This window comes from Poecilia reticulata, chromosome 6 (genome assembly GCF_904066995.2).
Source record: "Poecilia reticulata chromosome 6, P_reticulata-male-v2, whole genome shotgun sequence".
Classification (NCBI taxonomy): Eukaryota; Metazoa; Chordata; class Actinopteri; order Cyprinodontiformes; family Poeciliidae; genus Poecilia; species Poecilia reticulata.
The window spans coordinates 9,386,304-9,411,530 of record NC_088835.1 but is presented as its reverse complement, the minus strand read 5'-3'; the positions used below and the strand labels follow the sequence as shown (position 1 = coordinate 9,411,530).

The 25,227-nt window shown below is 40.7% G+C and overlaps 1 protein-coding gene across 1 annotated transcript in view; it reads right to left on the bottom strand.

Annotated features, from left to right (window-relative positions):
- Nucleotides 1-16,324, bottom strand: part of pparab (peroxisome proliferator-activated receptor alpha b) — a 42,184-nt gene extending 25,860 nt beyond the window's left edge. The window contains exon 1 of the mRNA XM_008411129.3: nt 13,974-16,324. The gene's annotated coding sequence lies outside the window, so the exon portion shown is untranslated. The remainder of the gene's footprint in view (nt 1-13,973) is intronic.
- Between the last annotated feature and the right edge of the window lie 8,903 nt (nt 16,325-25,227).

Sequence of the window (25,227 nt, the reverse complement as noted above, 5' to 3'; positions counted from 1 at the left end):
CCCTCTGATAATGGACCAAGCTAGCCTCATGTTTCCACCAACATGCAAAGGAATGTAAACACACACAGAGCAGATTAGCTGGAGTCTGGAGAGGTTTAGTCGATGTGGTTTGAAGACAGACACACATACGGACAGGAATGTCATCCAATGTCATTTAGTAGCAGGACAGTGAGCGATTGGTTATGGTTGCATAAAGGTTTTGCCTAAATGATTTACATGTTTGTGTCAACTAAACCAAGACTGCTAGGGGATGTAGCACTCACTGATTAGCTTAGAATTAGGGTTTGAAAAGGGGATGAGTAGGCAAGACTCCAACAAACACATCAAATGAGTTCAAAACCAGAGGTAACAGGCTTGATTTGGCGCACTTAAAGAATAATTGACCAATTATCAACGCTGGAATCATGTATGGAAAAAAATTCTCACAAAGGCCTGTGGAGGTTTATTGTACAACAGGTTAAACGTTGAATTAGCAGCCTCAACCGATAATCACGTCACTGTCTGTGCAAGCAAAGGCTAAATCTGATGAGTTTCTACTTATAACCCAGCCCACACAATATCCATCTACGGACAAGACAGGACAGCTTTTAAACTCTACAACAGATAAAAGTAGTTATAGTGTGACATTGGCATGAAGACAGCTGCTTGGTTCCCCAACACAAGCTAGCTCAAAAAGTGAATGTGGACCCTCAGGAAAGTAAACGTCATCCACAAGGATTCACTGATGAGTTTGCACCCTCAGTTTAAAGAGTAGTTGTAGATTACTTTAAATCTACAGATGGCCATATGTCTAGATAGGTTGATGATTATAGATTATTTCATCATCACCAAGAATTGATGAATTTAAGGTACTTTGGAAACTCCGTAAATCTGAACTTCTGTCACCGGCGTTTGCTTGCGTCTTTTCTTCGAAATCTAAAAAATGAGCACTATTCAACTTAAATAAATACTACTCACTTCAGGTAGATGAAATGCTGAAATGTTCTTGAGATTGAGAAATAAAAATAATGCTGACGCTGTTGCATATGTTTTTGATGTGAAGTTTTTAAAACCCACATCCGATTCTTTACCTTCTTGATTCATTGACTTGAGTTGAATCAAAGTATTCACTCAAAGCTAAACATCCATGCACGTAATGCAAACCGGCATATTTAAAGTGTGAGCTTTCCCCGTGAACGCCGTCATTCCACCACAGGCAAAGATGACCTATTTTGGCAAACAAGAGGTGATAAACGGCGCGTTGGGAAGTAAAACAATCTTACCTTAGTTAATCAAAGAGTTGGACGTTTTCTATGCAGCGTTAAATCCCTGACTGCATGACGTCTACCTGCTTAGAAGGGCTTGTTACAATCATTCATTGTCGGTCCATATGTCTGACTGCATGAAGGGGCCACAAGTTAATGTTTAATCCATCTATCTTGTGGCCCGAGTCCCAGCAATCCTGTGAGAGGAAGAACCCAGAGGGACAAAACAGAAGGAACGTAGGCCGATGGGGCTGTCCCACCAGCGTGTCTATGTGTCTGAAGAGTCCACACTATGAGTTCAGTCTGGACAGTAAACACTCAACCCAAGCCTTATCACTTGACTTTGATATACTGGCAAGCAGGCCCTTTTATCGTTATGGAGACTGAGCAAAGTACAGCTCAGCCAGGGTAATTGAGACTTGGCTTTATTATGTGTGGGGTGTTGTGCTTTTTTTTGTGGCAAATGAGCCACATTACGAAACAAAAAGAGATGATATAATCCTTTCAATAGGAAATGTATGATTTAAACGCATGGCGAAGAGCTCATTTTACACTAGAAGACCCCATGCTTGTTAGTGCTGATATGAACTACTACAAAATGGAAGCTGTTTGATGCTGAGGAATCAGTGTGGTGATGGGTGTACTTTAACACCCCCCTGGTCAAGTCGGTGCCTTATTCCTGTCTTGAAGTGTTTAGTGAAAGAAGCTTCAGGAGCCGCCACTCACAACAGCAGCTACATTTCTTGTGTTAAGCCGCTCCTTCACCAGAGTGGTCAGACGTTTCTCACCTGGTTTGATGAGCAAAGTAACAGTAGTGCTGCCCAGTGGGTTTCATTTTGAAATCAAGTTCTCAGAGTCTGGAGGAAAGTGGAAAAATGTCCTCGGTGAAAAGGCATCGCTAATTCACTTTATGAAAAGGCTCTTTTTATTTTCCTGGAAAACTTGTAACTTGTTCACACCGATAAAAGAACCAATCCCTGCTCTAGTGAAGAACACTATCCCCGTTCTTGATTGGCCAGCTCACTCTCCTGATCGAAAACATCTTAGAGAACCAATGCAGTGTTGACTCTAGGAAGATTAGAGCCGCAAGACCCGGCAATTCAGACAGCCAGAGGCCATCATAAAACCAACCTGGGCTTCCTTAACATCTCAACACTGCAACAGACCACACTGATGCAGCAATTTACATAAAGGGACCAAATATTACATCCAGAACATACTTTTATGTTGTATCTTACACAATTTCCCCTTTTTGTTTAATTTGGCCTTTTTATTACTTGTAAACCGAACTCATCACAAAGAACATTAAAAAAATTCAAGAAATGCATCCCTCTGAGTGATGAATGGAAATGAAATGAATAATTCTTTCACCAAATTACGGAATTGATTCATCTCGTAATAATATCCCAGTTTATTGACCACCATTTAAACTTGGACGGTTGAAATGATGCGAGAAAAGTTTTCAGAAACTTATACCAACACTTCAAAGACGCATCAAAAACGATGCACCTGAATCGTGACAAATGCGTCACGTCAAGCCTCGACTGCCACATAAATCAACAAGCTGGTTTTAACTAGCGTCCAACACGTGTTTTCGAAGTGCTAGCTGAGATTAGCAGTCTTATTGCCTGTCAACATGACCTGCATCCAGCGCCGCCCCCAGCGGAGAAATAAACAGAGTTACATAAACGCCCTCCGCCCTCACCAACCTCATCCCCGGTGGACCCTGACCTCTATGCTGACAACGTGTTCACTGCCCGAAATGTTCTCACAAGCGGGGTGAGCGTACACGCCGACCAGGCTGTCAGAGGACAGGCCGCGATGTGACCGTGTCGGGTTACCTGAGGGGTCTGCGGTGACCTGCCTGTTGCTCCCCTCTTCTACCCCCTCGCCCCACCGCCGCCTGTTTATAGCACATCATTACGTGGTGGAAAGTTGGCCTGCGTGTGCCACTGTTGTGGACTCACAGCAGACGAATGAAAATATCTAATTACCGTTATCAAGAGCAGGAAATTGTTTTGGAGCAGCAGCTCGCCCAGACCGTAGGTTTGTTTTTGGGAAAGGTGTTTCAATAAAGTGGGAAATGTGGCAAAAAACAGAGCTGGTCAACAATCTCAGCTCAGACTTACAGACATTTGTTTACAGAGACTTCACAAATTCATTTTATTTATCATTTCTGTTTCATTTATTTTGGATGTTTAAAATGTCTTTCAGTTCCACTGTTTAAATATTCATTGGAATTGAAAGTTTAATGATCTTTGAGAACGTGTTCTTGCATTATTACGCCATCATCATTACATTACTTGAAAATGGTCTCAAATCAGCAATATTATCGCTTATCGCAATAACCTCTGGGACAATTTATCGTCCAGCAAAATTTGTTTCCGTGACAAGCCTGATCATTACCGATGGGACAAAATTAATTTTTAGGTTTTACAAAAAGAGTACAGATTTAAGAAACCTCACATTGTGTTTGAAATACTTTTTAATGATCTTTTGATGACTGAAATATTCCTAGTCTCTAAAAAATGTTTCATTTACCACTATTTTGGAAACTCAAATCAAATCCCTTCTCTTTTGACTAAGTGGATATATTACAAGCAATAGAAAACTTGTTCGTGGCGCGAGTGATAGATGATTCCTTACCAGTATTTTGTCTTAAGGTCATTACAGAGAAATGTTGCACCAGCCGATGCCTCGCCTCGCTATGTGCAATTACTGGTAGTAGGATTACAAAACTATTCTGCTACAAATCTACCCTCATCAACAGTTTCCCCTAGTTTAATATCAAAATAAGTACCTACTTAAAAACTGAGAAATTGTGAAAGGGAAGAAAAAATAATTTTCTTAAAAGAAAACAGTTTGGGTTGAAGAGATTGAAAGCTACTGATGCACTTGTGTAATTCATCCAGTGCAGCTAGCGTAGCAACCACATGTTTGAAAATGTAAACAAATGTGTGCAAAAACACAGAAATCAACATTTCCTAGTAAACCTTGGAATCAGGTTTACTAGGAAACCTGTTACTTTTTATACAAAAAAGTCTGGTTAGACAAGAAAAGTAAGAGTTTCTGCCAAAAAAAAAAAAAAAAAACAGAAATCTTTAGATTAATTGCAGAAAATTTTCTATTAAAAAAATATTGAAAAAAATAACTTTTTTTACAGAAAAATTTCTATTAAAAATAACTTTCCGAGTTTCAAAGGTTGAGCACTTTCAAGTTTTGGTGGAAATGTACTCCTTTTTTTCCTATCTACAATTACCCTAATACACCGTCATAAGTTTAAGCGAGTTAAAAGTGTACTTAATTTCCCATGAGACACATTTTTCTAATTCTTAAAACTAACATGGCTGTCGCTGCTTTTTATTAGAACAATAAAAACTCCATACTTGACTTCAGTTTTCTCCCCTGCTCTTTGCAGATGTTTGACCAGATGTTCAGTAAAAAAAAAAAAAAAAAAAAAAAGTGTCAGCATTTTAGTTCTGAGCCAAGGCTGGCTGCCTTTTGCAACTTTTTTTTTTTTTTTTAAACTGATTTCCAAATCGGTCCAGAGGATCAAGCAGACCACCATTACAAAAAGTCCCAAAGTTCATCCAAGCTATAAACGTCTGAGTGAAGAAATCGTTGCAAGCCATCACTTGACAGATGTGGCGCTAAAGTAACAAGACTGGAAGGAAGAATTGCATGTATTTCACAAAGCTGACATTGTTGAAGAGATGAAACAATAAAAAAAAAAAAAGAGAAATGACAACAATAAATCAATGACTTCAGGAGTGTTTTGGGTGACAAAACGGGTAAAAGGCTCCTAAATTTCACAAGCCAGTGAGGAATTTCCTGCACCGCTGAACAACAATGGAGTACGAAGTGGCCTGATTGGTCCGATCTCTAAAACAAAGACAAGAACAACATGAAGCAGAGAGAGAGATTTGTCTTCTCAAAGACAGCTGTGTGTATCTCGTTTCATTTTCCAGCGTGACGCTGGAGCACCGAGTTCCCCCTCTCGGGTTGCCAAACCGGCCCACGTGTTCGTGGAGAGGCATGCAGCACTCGGGCCTGGTGACAGAAAAGCACTAATTTGCCACCCAGTTAAGTACAACAAGAGACCAAAATGTTCCTGCGCACTAAAACAGGGGCTGGAAGCAGGAGCTGCCGTTAGCATGTTCTTTCATCGTCATTTCACTTGGTGAAATGATGATTTCACTCGATCTGCGTTTATGACATCATTGTCAAAGTTAAATTATGAATGCGTTACACACTTATGCACATTTGTGACTTTCATATCGCTGACTAGAATGGGTTAGAATGCGTTAGACCAAGACATAGTGGTGCAAAATTTTTGAGGAGGAAGAAAGGTTGTTTTTTTTTATGGATAAAAATCTGAAATGTGTGGCATGCACTTGTGTCCAGCTTCCCTGTGCTTGCTAAAGAATGATGTTGATATTTCAGTGGGTCTGGTATCCTTAGGAATTTTTCTCCTACTAGTCACATAAAACTTGTCAACATAAAGTACTCAAACTGTACTTCCAAAAAATAAGTAAAAAAAAAATTAACTTTTGTCCTCAAAAATGCAAAAGAAATTAGTGATTTTTTTTTCCTATTTGACTGCTTGACAATAAGCTAAATATACATTTTAAATAATCAGAAACGTTGTTTGATTTTTGCTGAAAACAGGGACTTTTGTAAATCATTGTGTATCAACAACATATAAGACAAACTGATACGCTTAGAAAAAAAAGACAGAAAATTTCAAACATTTTCTGAGTCTGCTCTTCTCAACTTCCTTGGTATAAAAGGGCCAAACAAAAACCATTCGGCGGAGTTCAGATTCAATTTGATTCAAAAATACTCAAATTATCCAAAAGGGAAGTTACATTTTGTCCAAACTCATATCATCCAAGCATCTTTAGAGAGCTGCTAGGATGGTGACATTGTGGGGCAGTAAGGCATCTCCAGTAGCAGTCAGATTTGCAACGACTTTAAAGAAGCCTCTGACTGAAGACTGTTGCTGTCTGACAGTGTTATTCCTGTCATAGCAATGCCTCAATTTGCCCCAAAATATCCGTCAATTTCCCAATTTGCCATAAGTATTCACTTTGGACAAACTTAAGCCATTTTTCAACAAAGTCCGGTTTTTTTGGATTGCTGTGGTGGCGCATGGGCAAAGCAAGACCCACATGTTGAGGCCTTGGTCCTCGTGCTGGTGGTCGCAGGTTCGATTCCCGGCCTGGTGACATTTGCCACATGTCTCTCCTCTCTCATTGCCCTCTTTCCTGTCAAACTACTTTCAAATAAAGGCCACTAGAGCCAACAAAACCTTAAAAAAAAACAAAGTCTGGTTTTGTGGAAGACATGAACTGGCAGCATCAGAAACAAACAAACAAAAAAAGCTCTCCATTATTTTCTATAAAACAGTCAACTTGAGCTATTTATTGTCACGGCCGAAGAATGCGGTACTCCTTCTTTGTTTTTTTTTTTATCAGTTCTGTTCAGGAGAATCATATCTGATCAAAAAAGTCCAGCAGTCTGTCCTCCACTAAGTGCCAAAGGTGAAATGTGACGTGCGTCAATTGAGGAAGAACTTCCTCTTAGTAGCATCTGCAGCTCCTCCAGAGTTACCATCAACATTTCGGTTGCTTCTCAGATTCTCATTGTGTGACCTACTTTTACGAGGTTCTGATAGATTTGATATGCATTATTTAAAAAACGTATGAGCTAGGACGGTTTCCACAGATTAACTAATTCAGTGGGCTATGTACTATATGCAACAAATGTGGGTGCTACGTTAGCGAGGGCGCCAAAACGATGATAGAACAATTATTTCTATTCCGTATTGAAGAGCTTTTTGGGGGGGTGGGAATATAATGCAACTACATACATCTCAAAAAGTACATGATTGCTCCGCTGAACTGATTCCCACTCAACTATTACACCAGTTAAAGCAAAACCAGTTTGAACATTTAGCTTACATACTGCATCCCTTCCTGATTATTAACCCAATCTCCTGTCCAGAGCTGCTTACTGTAAGTCTGGCTGCAGGGCCACAATCCTATTCAACTCAGAGGGACTTTACCATGAGGAAGGCTCAGAGGGGGGTGGGGCCGGCCGGGTCAGACGAAGGTTAAAGCTGGCCGGTGTCGGGCATGAGTTGGAAAACAAAAGGATCAGAGAGGTGAGCACAAACAGCCGTTGGTAAGAGAGAAAATGTTCTCTGCTTCTGTCTGTAAGCACAGGTTCTCCAAAGTGTACACACCTCTGGAGAAAAGACAGAATTTGTTTTTAAGTAAAATCGGTAGCTCTTTGAACTACTGTGGTGCTCAAATGTGCAAAACAAATAAACTTGACTACGGTTTTTCTGACATTTGCTCATTTGCATCTTTCCAAAAAAAAAAAAAGAAAAAGAAAAGAAAGCATCCAGGTCTTGCCAACATCTCCAAAAGTTGTTGGAGAGGTCGGATCAAACCCAAATTAAACTTTGATTTACAATCCCGAAAGTAAAAGTTTGTTACTACGACAACAATTAATCAACACACCCACAATGAAGCAAGGTGGTGGCAGCATCATGATCTAAGGCTACTGTTACTTTGAAACTTATCTTTTATATTACGCTTTATCAAACAACAGTTAACATATGCAGTGCTTATATTTTTGATATTTTTGGCAGCATGTTTCAGTCTCACAAATTCCAATTTGCAATCCTCCTCTATCCATCTTTCAGAAGACAAGAAAAACAAATTATATATAGATTTAATCACAATATGAAAGCAGATAAAATATCGTCACCTTCTTTTAATGACATGTCATTTTTGCCAAAAGTGACTTTGGCAGAAAATCAGTTTTGGCAAAAAAAACTAAAAACTTATGCCATTAATTTAGAAAGGTGACGATATCCAAATAGTTATTTTCAAAGAGGATCCGATCTGACTGGTTCGATATAGTTCAACCAGAGTTTCCACAACTTCTCACATTTATTCAACTCGACAGCTAGAGTCTCCATAACATGAATATTATGAAGCACGTCCATCTGAAACTTCTTTGTAACTAAAATCAAATCAACCAATGTTCTCAGTTAAACTGGACTGGAAACATTTCCCATTTAAAAACTCTATTTTTTTAAAAATTAATTCATCTTTATTTATTATTATTTTGCATCGTAAAGACCTGAAGTTTTTCACAGACGTGTGTCTATTATAGAGCCCTTTAGAAGGAGAAGATGATGATGTTTATGAAGCCCGTTCTGTGTGTTCTGCCCATGGAAGTGCAGTCAAACTCATCCTAATCTAATCTATTCCAGGCATGTGGGCGTGGCTTCAACAAGTCCTCAGACCTCGTCTTCACACCTACTCTTCACATGAACAAAAGCTTCCAGCGTTAAAACCTCAATCAACAAATAATAATAGTAATTACTGCTGCTGTCACTCATTCTGCTCACGTTTCCGTAACTGACAGATGATGAACCTCGAATATGTTCGCCCAGGGTAGAGAACCTGAAAGTCCAGTTTGAGGAGCCCGACCGGGGCAGCTGTGCTTTACACCGTGTTCTCATCTACGCGGAGCCGAATACCTGACTCAGGTTCCTGAATTCAAAGCTGCCCAGAGACATTCGGCAGAAGCTGTCGATGAAAAAAACACGACGATGGTCGCCGTAGGGTGAAAATAACGAGTCAGTAACGTCTGAGCAGGAGCAGCACATTTTTCTTTTCTTCTGGTTATCCGGGAGATCAATAAATTAATTATTTTCAACAGAGGTGCAAAGTTGAAAAAAACAAAACAAAAAAAAAGACCTTTTTCTTTTTTCACATCAAAGTGACGTGTATCCTCCAGAATTCAGCAAGGCACAAATTTGAGGGAAAATAGCTAATAACGCTACAACTGGTGCAGCAGAGTACTGTGAAGATCTTTAAAGTCTGGATACATGCATATAAATTTGTACGGTCACCCCTCAGGCCATATGTTATTATATTTACCACTACCCACTTTAATTTCAGGATGAAAACCTTTTAAACCAGTTATTGCCGTAAAATGTTTCCCATTTTCACGACTTCCATGAACTTTATGTCACATCAAATGTTTTCAACTCATCCTGTTCGTACAACTTTAAAGTAAAAATATGTAGCAAAGTCAGAAACTGAAGACTTTGCTGTTTGCGATTCTCAAACCAGTCGTCAACTGGAAGGAGATAAAGATGAGTGACAGACTGAGACAGTCTTAACGGTTAGCATTAGCGTAAACTAATTGTTTTCTGTGTTTAACGTTTTAACATTCGCATCTGCTAATTATTTGTTTAGCGGTTTAGCGTTAGCTTTCGCTGATTGTTTTAAGCACTTAGATTAAACAAATTGTTTTATGTATTTAGGGCTTTACCATTAGCTTCCGCTAATTGTTGTACGAGTTATGTGGTTTTAGCATTAGCAGAGTATTCTACTGTAATAGGTCTCGGCAGTTTCAGTGCAAAAATAAATTTCCCTCGACGACCATGTCGGACACATTGAATGTTTTAGTGGCTAACTGTATTTTCTTCTTTTTTAAAAAAAAAATCAAGCTTCTGGGAACCCAGTTAGTTTCTTGCATCTACATGTGAAAGAATTTGTTCAAATATTCAATTATCCGCTGTACTTTTTTTTAAAGGAACATTAGATTCAATTTTCTAGCATGAAATTCGGGAACCAAAGCTGACTGCTGTTGAAACTTTACTTAGCAAAACCCAGCAACTCCACATCCTGATGATACCGCCACCATTTCTCAGTGACAAGGATGATACACGATTAAAAATCATACGCTGCGGTTCGACATCGTCCAATCACAACACTTTATCCTTCTCTCCAGGTTCTGGGAGACCTTAGTCAAGCCTGTGTGTTTTCCTTGGAAGAAAAGGCTTCTGTATTGCAACCTTACCCCTTAACCTAGACATATGGAGAAGACAGGAGAGTGTTGTGTCATGGTGAACCCAATCCACCTCCTTCAGCAGCGCCTCATGACAGCCTCCCTAAAAGCTTTTTGCAAGATTGCTTTGGAAGTTTATGTAATGTCGCTGTTGTCCAACTTTTTCCTCCGGTTATTGTGCCATGGTATATAAATAATGCTCTGCAGGCCAGTAGGGAGTGATTGTGAAAACCAGATGGATTCCCAGTGGGCTTTTTTGTCATAAAGGGTCGATGTAAAAGTCAAGTCGGCGACTGAGCCGCTTCCTTCTGTGATGAAAAGGAGCAGCCAACGATTACGCTGCAGCTCCGACCTTCATGTGCGAACAACCAGCATCCAAGAGGAGCCTGAAGAGAGGTACGAATTTTAAAAAAAAAGAAAAAAAAAGGAAAGTATTCATGCCAAACTACTGCACTTTTTCTAATAAAAGCTCAGATATGGTGAACTGTGTAGTGGTGCCCAAATTTTCTGCCACAAGGACCAAAATCACAAAACTTTTTTTTTTTTATTAAACTGACTTTCATGGGAAATGGCTTTCGCCAAATACAAAAGAAAATTCCTACAACCGCTAAAATCTCATGAAAATCAGTTTGGTTTACATTTTGTGAAGAGGAAAGTTGCGTTCAGTGTCTTCTTCAGAGGTTTTTGTGTGGTTCGCTTCAGCGGTTGTTGGTGCAGCGCCACCACAGGCGAGGGGAGTGTACTGCTTTCTCAAAGGGTTCGAATCATTTGATAGGGCAGTGTGAAAGCGAGTCGCATCAGCTGAAAATGGAACGAATGTAGCAATGTTGGACCCTTAAGCCCTTTAAGCGGTGCAATTCTAAAAGTGTAGCGCTCAAGGTGATAACATGTTGGAGTTATGTTAATTATGATTTATGTTGACTTTTGTGCAAATTTTTTGCATGCTTGGGCAATTATTCCCTCTGGTTTTGGAAGCTGCTGAGAGGATTTTTCTGCTCTTACTAGATTAGTTGTTATGATGCTTAACCATGGCAAGTGTGTTATTTTTTTTATGCAGCTCATTGACATCCCCAATACTCAAATTATACCTGAATTACGGCCCTAAATACCAGAGCATACCTTCATTTCATTTAGATGCGTTTGATTCCTTGGGGTGACACTCTAAACTACGACTTTAGCGAAAGGAAGCTGCACTAATTCAGAATAAAGACTTCAACGTAGTGGAAATAAGGAAGTCACAACGCTGAAAATAAATATCGTAAAGTATTTTTGCCAAACAGTTTAATTCATCATTCTTCTTTTTTGAGCTACTTCACTTTTTTTTTTTAAAAAGACTTATCTAAACTCCTCACACTTTAGTAAAATAAAAGGAGAGGCTACATTTTTAGCTTGTTCCTGATATCATTTATAGTCGAGGGCTCTGAGTTGATACTGTTAGGACACACTGTAAAGTCTGATGGTTGCTTAGACACAAAACAGCCCAAAAGAATTTTTTTTTTTTTAAATCACAAAAGTGTGAGTAAAAATTTTTTTTTTTCAAAATTGCCAGTAGAGCTTCTAGGAAACAACAAAAATACAGAAGTAAGTTTCACGTGTCGCCTCCTGCAGTAACGCCACCTACTCCGTTATCAGGTCTGTTAGTTAAAAATAAACAGAATTTGAACTTGTTCGGGGCTTGGTTCGGAGATTCTGTCACATTTCAAGGACTATAAACGTGTTTGTTTTTATAACAGTAGAGAAAAGAAAAGAAAAAAAAACAGCCAATAAAAGACGCCGTCTCTTTGATAGATTAGACGAGTACAAATGGATTTCTAACAACGCTCAGTTTCAGATAAGGTGACCTTTGAACCGCAAGCGGTCACAACGCCTGACTTTAAGCAAACCTCACAGGGCTGAATATAAAGAACATTTCAGATGCAGGTTTGTAACTGAAAGCTGATCTTCAACTTCTGCACTACCGTCTTATTTCTAAGTATATTCCAGTATTTAGTTTATTTATTTGTTACATTTCATGTAAGTTTTGCGACTTTGTTTATAGTTGGACCCTTCTGTCATTTTCCATTTTATGTTAAATGTAAACATAAATTGAAGTGAATTTTACATCCGGTTGGTAATTACTGATTGCTGTTCACATGTTTGCTTCTTTTCTATTAACCTGCGGAAAACCGGTTGTGTAACATTCAACTCTATGAAAGGTTGTAAATTAATAATGTGTAATCCGGACGCAAGAGTGAAAAACATTGTCAGAGCTTTTTTCTTTTTTTTAAAACTGGGGACGGGATAGAAAAAACAGATTTATATTCAATTTATTGGCAAAAGTCTCTCTAATTACTCCCATTCCATTTAACAGATAAACATCTAAAAGTTCAATTGTGGCTGGTCACAAATGAAAAAGCATAAGCTGTCAAACAGCTTCTGTAGAAATTAGTTTTGTTTTCTTCTTGTTTGTCCCACTTGTTGGCTGTGTTCAAACAAGAAGAGTTTTCCTTCCACTCAACTTTACAGTACAGCACAGGGTGTCAAAAACTGTCTGGAGGACAACTGCCAAGGCAGCACTGCTTTCAGCAATTATAAAAACTATAACATAGGGGAAAAAAACATAACATTTCTGCAATAAAAATCCTTTTGTTGTTACTCTTCAGCAGTGTTGCATTTTTCTGAGAAATGTAGTTTTTGGGGGGGGTTTGGTCCGAGATAGTAAATAATCCACTGAAATCTATTTTTGTGTTTAATTAATATGCTCAGATGCTTGAAGGACTGAATTACAGACGGTACTTTTTTTTTATGTGCCATTGCAAATGTATTGCAATGCACCTGAATGTGCCAAATATGAACAGGAGTGACTTAAGACAGGAAGATGGGTCAGTCTTAGGGTTATGAAGGAGTTGCCAACCAGAAGCTACACATTAACCAGTGTTATTTCTAAGGATTTTTTTTATTTTTATTCGTCATCGCTTGTCACTGTTCGTCACGGACAAAAGTGGGAAAACAGACATTAAAGTGGTAAAAAAGTAAACACAGAAATGTTGAAAACCTGAGCAAAAAAAAAAATTACAAAATTTACATCGTGTGAAATTTGAAAACATCTTCCACATGCTGTTAGCCAAATATCAATATCATTCTTTTCCTGGTAAACGCCACTTTTTTTTTTTTAAGGAAATAAAGTAAAAAACAAAAACTAGCACGTCAGTTGATTTTCTTGAAACTAAAAAATAAAAGGTTTATCAAAGTACAAGCTGATTATAGACAGAAAGCTGAAGAACTCTGAGCTTTTGATCAAGAGAAACAATATTTTAAAACCACTGATGGCCAACTAAAGCTGATGGAGGGAAAACAAATGGTGGCACCTTTTGTTTTTCTGTCCAGTTTATAGGTGCATTCTCTGCAGCATGAATGTGTGAATTTAAACAGTGTTTAGTTCCTCTTACTTAATTGCAACAGTTAGTTGCTCTGTTTTAACAGACATCCACAGACTGTTCAGCAGAGTAACAATAAGCCTGTAAACAGTGTTTGCAGTGTGTTTGGCTCTATAACCAATAGCTTACATCACAGAATGTCGTGCCTATTGATGAACAAGCTGCGCAGGCGTACTAATCAGACCCTGTTTAGCCAAACCATAGCTGCAAAATTAATGCCAATGCTTCCAGATTCCTGCAGCATTTTTTATTTTTTTTTATTTTAATTTTTTTTTTTTTTGGCAAAGTGCAGGCAGAAGTCAAAGCCGGACAAACTTCCAAGTTCATCAGTGCGTTTTGTTTGGTGTGCAACCAAAAACATTCAGCAAGTTGATGGAAGCGTCTTTAGCTCCTGCAGGAGGAGGGCGGACTAATTGAATAAAATGTGGATTTGTACCTTAGAGCGGACAGCGCGGTCCAACGCAGCCATCATCTCCTTGGTTGGAAAACCTTGCTAGGCTCACGCGGGGTCGTTGAGTGGAGGCAGAAGAAGAAGTAGAAGTAGAAGAAGAAGAGGACGAGGGAGGTGAAGGGGGCGGGGGGGGAGGCCACTGTCCCTGACGCCGATCACGTCCACGTTTTCTCCCCGCTGTGCCGCCGCCGCCGACTCTCCTGTCAAAGACCCCCCAACACATCCACGCGCAGCAGAGACATGGTGCTCCCACCCCGCCGGAAGTGGCGTCATGAGTGACGGCGCGGCAGGGAAAGACGAGAAAACGCACACACACATACATACACACACACACACACACCCTCCGTCGACACACCTACAGTTTCAGCGAATGGGAGCAGAGCAGCTGCTTCCTTTGTGAAGGACGCCCCCTAACCACGAAGACGAACCACTGAAGCCCCTCTGCTCGCTGCAAGGACGCGGAACCGGGGTTCACTGCTAGCAAGGAGAGTTGCACAACAGCAGGCTAACCAGTTGCAGGAGTCATAAACACTCGAGAGCACAGGCAGAGAGAAGAGTTTATGTCCGACTGCGTGAATTTGTCTGGAGGAAGATGTAGAGATGAAGCCGGAAGTCAAGTGGCTCTGAAAAACTTTGACAAAAAAACAAAAACAATAAAGATGTAATATAAAATCCAAGCTATAACAGTTTAAACATTTTTTTTTGATTGAATAACTGGATGAAATATCCACAAAAAATGAGTCCAACACAACCTTTTTTGTCATTAGGTTGGAAATGATGTGCTTATTTTGACGATTCATAGCGCTATCAGCCTACAGACACAAACTTAGAGAAAATTAAGGATTTTAACAGCATTTTCTACCAATATAAACATTCCTTAGAATTAAATATATTGGAATATTTTGAGGGTTTTCGCTTTTTTTTAATTTTTTTAAGAAAAACGAAATAAAGTTATCCACATCCACGTTATCCACAAAATCAGTGCATTTTGTTTGGTGTGCAACCAAAACATTCATCAAGTTGATGGAAGCGTCTTTAGCTCCTGCAGGAGGAGGCCGGACTAATTGAATAAAATGTGGATTTGTACCTTAGAGCGGACAGCGCGGTCATCTCCTTGTTTGGAAAACCTTGCTAGGCTCAAATAAACATAAAAAAATGCTGCAAGAATCTGGAAGGATTAGCATTAATTTTGTAGCTATGGTTTGGCTAAAAAGGTTCTGATTAGTACGCCTGCGCAGCTTGCTCATCAATAGGCACATTCTGTGATGTAAGCTATTGGTTATAGAGCCAAACACTCACCGCAAACACTGTTTACAGGCTTATTGTTATTCTGCTGAACAGTCTGTGGATGTCTGTTAAACCGGATTAACAGATGGGATTAACAGATGTGTCTGGATTGGCAGACACCCTTAAGCCTCCCTGGTAAGGTCTATTCAGGGGTCCTGGAGAGGAGGGTCCGTCGGATAGTCGAACCTCGGATTCAGGAAGAGCAGTGTGGTTTTCGTCCTGGTCGTGGAACACTGGACCAGCTCTACACCCTCAGCAGGGTCCTGGAGGGAGTTTGCCCAACCAGTCTACATGTGTTTTGTGGACTTGGAGAAAGCGTTCGACCGTGACCCTCGGGGGGCTCTGTGGGGGTTCTCCGGGAGTATGGGGTACCAGGCCCTTTGATACGGGCTGTCAGGTCCCTGTATGACCGGTGTCAGAGTCTGGTCCGCATTGCCGGCAGTAAGTCGGGCTCGTTTCCGGTGAGAGTTGGACTCTGCCAAGGCTGCCCTTTTTCACCGATTCTGTTCATTACTTTCATGGACAGAATTTCTAGGTGCAACCGAGGTGTTGAGGGGATCCGTTTTGGTGGCCTTAGGAACGCATCTCTGCTTTTTGCAGATGATGTCGTCCTGTTGGCTTCATCAGATCGTGATCTGCAGCTCTTGCTGGAGCGGTTCGCGGCCGAGTGTGAAGCGGCCGGGATGAGGCTCAGTGCCTCCAAATCCGAGGCCATGGTGTTGAGCAGGAAAAGGGTAGAGTGCCTTCTCCGGGTCAGGGGGGGTCGTCCTGCCTCAAGTGGAGGAGTTTAAGTATCTGGGGATCTTGTTCGTGAATGAGGGAAGAAGGGAGCGGGAGATCGACAGGCGGATTGGGGCAGCGTCTACTGTGAAGCGGGCGCTGTACCGGTCTGTCAGGGTGAAGAGAGATCTGAGTCAAAAAGCAAAGCTCTCGATTTACCGGTCGATCTACGTTCCCTCCCTCATCTATGGTCATGAGCTTTGGGTCATGACCGAAAGAACGAGATCACGGGTACAAGCGGCCGAAATGGGTTTCCTCCGCAGGGTGGCTGGGCTCTCCCTTAGAGATAGGGTGAGAAGCTCTGTCATCCGGGAGGGACTCAGAGTAGAGCCACTGCTCCTCCACGTCGAGAGGAGCCAGTTGAGGTGGCTCGGGCATCTGGTCAGTATGCCTCCTGGACTCCTCCCTGGTGAGGTGTTCCAGGCATGTCCCACCGGGAGGAGGAAGACCCAGGACACGCTAGAGGGACTATGTCTCTCGGCTGGCCTGGGAACGCCTTGGGATTCCCCCGGAAAAGCTGGAAGAAGTGGCTGGGGAGAGGGAAGTCTGGGCCTCCCTTCTGAAGCTGCTGCCCCTGCGAACTGACCTCAGATAAGCGGCAGAAAATGGATGGATTGAAATAAAGTTATGATTGAAAAGTAATAACACATTTTTACAGTTAATATTTATCAAAAATTATTAGCTTTTTTTTTTTTTTTTTTTAATTTGATGTAAAATGTGTGGCCCTAAAAAGGTTTTATTTAGCTGGACACATGGTTGTGGACCTCTGCATACTTTTCAGTTGTTGGATTTAAATGTATCCTCCTCTCGGGGATCAATTCACCAGGTCGTCTTAGGTATCAGCTACAGATGTAGCAAAAGGACACATTATGCAATCTAAAACTGATCTTCTAGTTGGGGGGCGCCTTTCCTTTCCTCTCTTAGAACAAACGTTAGAAAACTAGGGCCTCTAAAGCACAGAACTGTAGAAATGTGAAATGGCTCCAGTGAAATCACGCTGAGCTCGGCCAGAGAGGCGGAATGTCGTCACTTTTCCAGATGCCTTGGCTGGACACTGTGATTCATGTGTTGAGATGATCAGTTTGCAGGTCTGCTATTCTTGTGCAAAAAAAAAAAAAAAAAATCTGGACAAAGTCACAGCCAGAGAGCTAATTCCTCTCCACTCTGGCAGCAGAGCCAGATTATGAGGACTTCCAGTCAAACTGTTGCAATGAGCTGCCTCCTAATGAAGCAGCCCTGATTTCTCAACTCAGACCAGATGCCGAGTGCGCAGCCCTGCCTGTCAGTCTGTCCCGCCGTGTGTCCTCACTCCGTCCGCTCTGAGCTGCATGCTCTGTCCTGTGGCTGCTGGTCTGACGTTTGGCACGAAGCCATCGGACTGACTGTTCAGAGTGAACACAGAGGATCTGCTCTTAAAGCTGCAGCATGTAGCTTATATTGACGTTATGTATATATATTCTGTTTACATATTTATTCAAGCTGCCACTATGTCAGCACAGTACATTATGAGACAGATAATCTGTGAAAAGAATGTATCTCCTCTGCCTTCCTCTGTGGTTCTACTGCCATCTGCAGAAATACACAGCTCAGTCAGAAACAACCAATCAGAGCCAGGAGGAGGGCGTTAAGCTGACAATCACCACTGTGTATGTATTTCTCCCTTGCCATTACATTACAGCCACTTCGCCACACTGGACACCCCATAGCTACTCAGGCCAGTTCTTTTTATTTTTTTTTGCTTTCAGAAATCGTCTTTGAATGTCCTAAAAAGCCCAATATAAGTTTAATGAATTATTATTAGTTAGCATGTCCACTGACGATGGGGGATAAAGTTTTCCTGTAGCAATATGCTGTTTCTCCACCATTAGCACACTTTTCAGCACGTACATAGGCATGATTGGCAGCACTGAGACCCTCCCCCTGTTTCTGATTGGCTGTTTCTGACTGGGAGTGGTGCATTTGGAGCCAATGGATGTTGATTCTTTCACAGATTGTCTCATTTCACAACATGGTGACAGTTTTAACAAATATCCATCCATCCATTGTCTTTACACCCTTGTCCCTCAGTGGGGTAAGGAGGGTTGCTGGTGCCCATCTCCAGCTAACGTTCCAGGCGAGAGGCGAGGTCACCCTGTCGCCAGTCTGTCGCAGGGCAACACAGAGACACACAGGACAAACAACCATACACACACACACACTCACACCTAGGGAGAATTTGGAGAGGCCAATTAACCTGACAGATCCTCTGGATTCATCTAAAATAAGCTAAAACAAACCAGAGTGACCAAACGTTCAAACGCCCCCACATGACCTGCAGCAGTGAAAGATGATTCTATGATAGCATAAATACACACCGGACATTTGTTATTTTTAAAGAAAAGAAAAAGAAAAAAGAGCCATTACTCCTCCCTCTTCACATTATGTGTTGGTCTATTAAGAATCTGAAAAAGTTCCAACATGTGCGCATGTGTTCGTGAGGTTGTGGAGCTAATGCTTTTAATGATGACGATAAAGTCATTGACCGACTACTTATGAACTCTTTGACCTTTGAGATGCCTCAGAAGGTCATCTTACTCCTCAGCCTCTTTCTTGCATCGGTCATTTCCTCGTCTGCTGACGCGCCTTTTTCCCAGCTTGTCAGCCCAGAATCTGTTTATGAGTTTAACAAACTATATGCAAACTTTCAGCCGCTACGTCCGACTTGTCTGGTTATTGTTTTTCTTCTTTGTGTCTCGACGTCTGTCGTTTGTTTTATCGTGTTTCTGCTGCCACTCACCTGTTTGTTCGTCCTCCTCCTGCATCGTGTCCGTCTCTCTGTTCGGGTTAAATTCTCTCCTTGGTTCTCAAATCTGTAGCAACCAGAAGGTTTTGGGTTTTTTTTCTACCCCCCGCGTCTGGTTTTCTATTTCAGGATCAATAAATGTTATATTTGCCCTCCATTGGTTGACTTCCTTGCTTGCTCAGTCCTTCCCTGAGCGTATCCAAACCAATCAGGCATAACATTATGACCAGATGTGACTAGATGACTGGGTCAGAGTAGCTCCAAAACGGCAACTCTTGTTCTGCATCAAACGTTTTTGGAATGTAGGGCATCTAAACGCCATCTTTGTTTGTCCAAAATTGTCATTTTGGAGAAATTTTGGAATTAAAGTTAACGTAGCTTAAATTACCCTTTTAAAGGAAAGTAAAAATAACCTCACATTGTGGCAGTCATTTAAATTTCTGACTTTTTGGGAGCAAGTCAGTCTAAAAAAAAAAAACTACTTTCAAGACTGCCAATACTGTGGAAAAGTCTTAATTTATTCATATTTTCTAGATTTTTTAAAATTTTTTGGTGGGCTATGATTTGTCAATAATTTTCAATCCTGAACCGTTTGCAGAGGAATGCATTTTGCTAAGCTAAGTTATTAAATCAAATCAGAAAATCCTTCCAAAGCTCAAGAAATGTACAATTGTTCAGTCACAATCTGTTTATACTTGTAAAGTGAACAAACAAAGTGTGACGGAAATAAAACGGCATTTCAACACAATGTTCATTTCAAATTCAAAAACACTTTATCAGTCTTAACGGGAAATTAAACGTTGTATCTTACATCACACAGTGAACTGACGTAGACGCTGATGCTGCTGTGGGTGGACAGCGTCTCCTGTAGCAGTCTGTTTCACAACGGTGCCTCTGACTGAACACGCTGCTGTATAATACGGTGATTTCCAAAGAGGTTTTGGGTGAAAATGTGATGCTTGTCTCGGGTTCTATCGCAGATTATTCCTTTTAACCCAAAAAACATAACTTTCAAATCCGGAGAGTTTTTTTTTTCTCTTCTTTTTAACACTTTGAACTTGTTTGCCGCACAGAAGGAAAAATAAACAGAAGAATAAACAAACAAAAGACTTCCAAAACTCTGGAGGGAGACAGAGTTTTATGACTGAAACATCATAAGAACACAGAGAACTTACGGCTGGTTTCGATTATCGGTCTGATATTAATGCGTTTACGCTGAACGACTAATTTTCCCAGCCATTGGGTGCTTTAAGTTTTGGGGCGAATCACAACATGGCGTCCTTTCTGAAAAGTAAAACATAATTAGCATCTGTTGGAGTTTGTATTTTAGTGCTCCTCCAAACTGTTTCTTGCCGTTGAGGGAGCGCTGCTGTTTATCGTACGATCTTCCTCAAGATTACTTGAAGAATTAATTGAAATAAAGCCAGAATACGATCAAGCTGGGAGATAAACAGCGTGGTCTGGTTTTAATCTCTCGTTTCAGTTCACTAAAAGGAGGGATTTTTTTGTTTTTTTTGAAACACTTGCTCTGTCTCCTCCTGCACTCAAAGACCTTCTCTTCCTCTTCTTCCTTTGCCAGCGATTAAATATTTTGCAACATCATCGGGGGAATAAACGTCTCAGCTCTGCTCCATCTCAGGGGTCGCCTTGTGTTTCCAGGTGGTTTTTGAGCACTGTTTTGTAAATAATGACACTTTAACGCAAATTTGGCACTTTTAATGGACTTTCAATGCAACTTTTAGAGCAACTTTGCATTAAAAGTGTCATTATTTACAGAATGACACTTCATGACATCTGTCATAAACATTCATAAAGACTCGTTCATGTTCATGACAGGTGTTGCGTCATGTTTATGACAGCGTCATTTCCGCCATATATAGTGTTACCTTTATTTCTAACTTCATAAATATCTCGGTTTGAAACACGTCCTGATTTAGGATCTCAGTTTGGAATTTTTTTTGCACATTTCCTGCCACCGCTGATCTTCAGAGTAGAACAGAAAACAGCATAAATATTTACATAAGAAAAGTTCTTAAATTGTTAAAAACAATAGTAATAATAATATATTGTACAAGACTATAACAGAAGTTATTAAACATAAAATCAGCGGACTCGCGATCCAAGGCATGTGCAGCTGAGTCGGATCAATAAGTAACTCAAATAAATATCCTTAAAATTCACTTTAAAATTTTTTTAAAAATTGATTTAAACACAGTAAGTGAATTTTGCAGTTTTACGTTGTAATACGTCAGACAGGGAAGGTAATTCTCAACTGCATGACAAAGAAAGGTGCTGTGTCAAGAAAGAGCTCCGACTCTTAACGCACGTTAGCAGAGATATTAGCTGCACTGCATCGAGCCCCTCCGTTTTCTCAATCTTCGCAGCGCATGGAGAAACTTCAGACTGTGAGGACACGGCTTGTTGCACCACTCCTGCCGAGGGCAGACAGTCCGCATGCAGTAATAATCTCTGGTCAAGACCGACTGTCTGGACAGCAGCTGCTTTCATAATTAAGGGAGACCTCAAGAGAGCTTTCCACATCCAGATGATATAGGGACAGCTGCACCCCTCCAGCCCCTCCATCCACTCGGCTTGCTTACAACACGTCTCTGCCTGAGCTGAACCCGAGAGCAATCAGGCAAAAAAAAAAGAAAAAAAGAAAGAAAGAAAAGAAAAAAGAATTCTGGAGAAGCAGAAAATGAGAAGAAGTCATGATTGGCTTTGAAAGGAGAGATCGCCGAGCGTCAGGGATTTGCCAGAAGCTGCTGCAGCAGACTGACTCACTCCGAGGCGCTCTGGGTTCCTCTGATTCATGCTGAATGTACGAGTTAAAAACAAACAAACAAACAAACAAACAAACAAACAAACAAACAAACAAACAAACAAACAAACAAACAAACAAATTAATAAAGACAGTGGAACAGCTGTCAATGTTTCCGCTGTTTGGACTCTTCTCCTGCCCTAATCCGAAAATTATTTTGAGTATGTGGAGGGTCACTGCAGGTCACGGTGAGAACCGAGTTCAGCTGAGACGCTTCTGCTGCCCCCTGGTGGTGCCAAGGACCGCTAAGAAGTTGCACAAATACCGACTGCTTAAGTTTGAGTACTTTGAATACTTTTTCCAACAAACAAGACCTTTGTTAATAATCAAGAAGGAAACCCAATGACTGACATGTCACTCAAATAACAACAGAAGTAAGTTGAGTAATTATTATTATTATTATTTTTTCCTTTGGTTATCACATTCCATAGGGGTAAAACATTTTTTGCATATTTGAACAAATCAGAGCATTAATGAGTCTAAAATTTTATAATTAAAGAAAATTTCTAACAGAGCACTGCAGGACAAAAAAAAGTACTTTTGGTCTAGTTTCTAAGCAAATACCTGGACTTAAAATAAGACAACATTAATGTACAAGTACATTTTCAGCAAGATGTAGGAGCTTGTTTCAAATCAACAATTCCTTAAAAAGTGCAAGTTCTCTGGCAGGTTATTTAACTTAGAACAATGTGGTTAACTTAACCACTTAGCTTAGTTTATGCAATATTAAGAATATGTAAGAAATGCAAATAAATAATTCAACTCTTTTTTCTAAATAAGAAAACGTAACTTTTTATTGCCTAGCATGCACCAACAGAGCAAGCATTCTTTCAGTGTGTGATTCATCATTTATAGCAAAGGATGCATCTGCAGCTAATAATAATAATAATAATAAATATTTAAATAATCCCTTTCTGGTTCGCTTAACACCAGTGCAGTGTAGGGCTGATTTTATTTTATTTTAATGGTTAATAAATGGACAGCAAAAGGTGCTTAATAGGAGAATTTTATAGAACTGAGGTGAAGCAAAAACTATGACACTTGAGGCATCCTAAATAATTTGCAGTCAAAATAAAGTGCAGTTTATAGATTCTTTGCACGGCTTTGGCTTAACAGTGTTGCTTTTCCAGCAAATAGCCAATTAATCGATTGCTAATTAGTAATGAATCGTTTATCATGACGAATAATCATTTCGCCGCGATAAATCAATTGTCTCATACCCAACATTTAAGATTTTAAAGAACTCTATGGGTCACCACTAGGTGGTGCTCTTGCCATGTGCACGGAAGTGAACCGGCCTTGGAAGGTGATGATGGCACAGAAGTTATACTTTGCATATATTAACCGGTTCGTATAAAACGCACGCAGTGTTTTTAGCTGGCATGTCGTTTTGGCCCAACGTTTCTGGGAGCAGCGTGTCAAACCGCGCCCGTCTCTCTCTGCTTCGCCGGTTCATTTGAGGGACCTGCCCACACACAGGCTTCAGTCCTATCCACTTACATTCAATCAATAGCGCTTCTCTGTTTCTACAGCTCTGACATCATAGAGGCGTTCGAGAAGAAGAAGAAGAAAAAAGAAGCAGCACTGTTGTGGGGATTATTCTCTTCGATTTCCAGGCAAAAAGAAAAACCCCGACCTCATTATTAAATTGTGACTTGTGTATGTCATATTGAGTATCGAGTGCATTTCATTAGTTCCTCGCCGTACGAAGAGGGGAAGAGGAAAAAAAGAGGAAGCGGCGAGGCAGGAGAGGAGGTCATGGATGGAGGGTGGCCTTTAGAGATGCAGCCCCAGAGGCAGGATGCACACAGTCTTTGTTTCACACGGCTTCAGCGGCTCGGCTCCCTCTGTTCTATCGTCGTGTCTCAGGCTCAAATCGATTCAATATGGTGGCTGTTGGGTTGGTGAGGGGTGGGGGGGGGAGAGGAGGAGGACAGCTACACAGAGGGTGCAGCACTCACGCAAAACACACCCAGGACCGGTCTAGACACAAAAGCAGAATCCAAACTTCACGCTCCGCTAGCAGCGGCGTGGTGTTAAATAAATCCTCTCCTTGCGTCAGATGCTTAAGGAGATTGCGTAACTTTCTCAGCTTGTACAAATGAGCTCAAAGGAGGAATTTTTTTAAAGTGTATTTTTTAAGTGTTTATCTCTGACCCAAAGGTTATTCAAGCGATAAGTGAAAGTAGAGGGGGTGAACGAGGGCTCGACCTTGATACGAGATACGGGGCTGCGCTCTCAGACGGTGAGGCAGGTGTGATGCCAAACTTGGCCCACTGTCTGGCAGCCGCCTCGCTATCTTTGCGTGAGAGAGTATTTATGTGAGCCGCTGGCCAGAGGGAGAGCGAACACTGTAACCCTCATCTGCTGTCGTATGAATCACGCTGGAGCCCGGGAGGTGAGACGGGGCCGAGGCTAATGTTTCCATCTGCTCTGCTAGAAGGTTTTAGGACATGACTTGGCTGCTGCTTCGTGTCTGAACTGGATCGGGGTCGTATCCTGACTTACCCCCCACATCTTCTCAACAGGTTTATACAGTTCAGGGTGTTTGATAGTGAGGTTGTGTTAAAAGATTTCCACCCAAGTTGTGATAACTTACCTTCATTCACTACAAATCCAGATCAGGTAGTTCGGGAGGCTGAAGCTAACGGCCAAGATGACAGCAGACTTCCACTGGACCGAATAATGTCGTAAAGCAAACACGGGTTCACAAAGTTTTTAACCGCCATTACATTTGCAGTAGGCGGTTATTTACAAGGAATGATAGGATGGATCACTGACAGGAAATTGAAGCTGGAGGCGGTGCGCCACCAATGATCCTCCTATGTAAAAAAAAAAAAAAAAATGCACTGAGAGCTGAATACGTGACACATTTGCCTTACATATAAAAAAATTTAATTAAAGCAACTTAAAACTCAATTAAATCCCCTCTACTGAAACCACAACGTCTTCACTTCTTTAGAGAAGCCTCTTGTACTAAGGGTAATACATGTGAAGCGTTTCCAGTCCAAGTTTCTGTTTTACAAAAAAGGCAAAGCAGTGTAAAAATAAATAAAAGTCTTCCCCTATAATACGACAATATTTCTTACATTTACATATTTTCACCATTTCTCTGACCAGAAACACAAACTGTTTTGTTTCTGCCAGACATTTTAGACGTCTCAGTGTTTGTTTGACACAGGAAGATCATCAGTGGCGCACCGACTCCAACTGACATTAACAGCCCAATGCAAATGTAAAAAGGCTTAAAAGATTTAGAAATACATTTTCACTTTATCTCTGATTAACCATTAACTTTTTAAGCTAGTTGTTATCTTCAGGCTGCAGGTTGACATAGTGAACAGTGTACAATATGTTCATAGTAAGTGTCTAAGGTTCGATTTTATCGTTAACGTTGCGTTTAGGGCTTACAACAAAAGAGCAAATTTGTTTAATAACAAAGGCTGAAAATGAAGTAACAACTGGATGGACACTTGTCAGCTAATCTAGATTTATATCAAATTAGGAAGAAATTAGGAAGTTAACTCCCATAAAAACCCTGAACTTAACCTTCAGGCAAGGTATTTTTA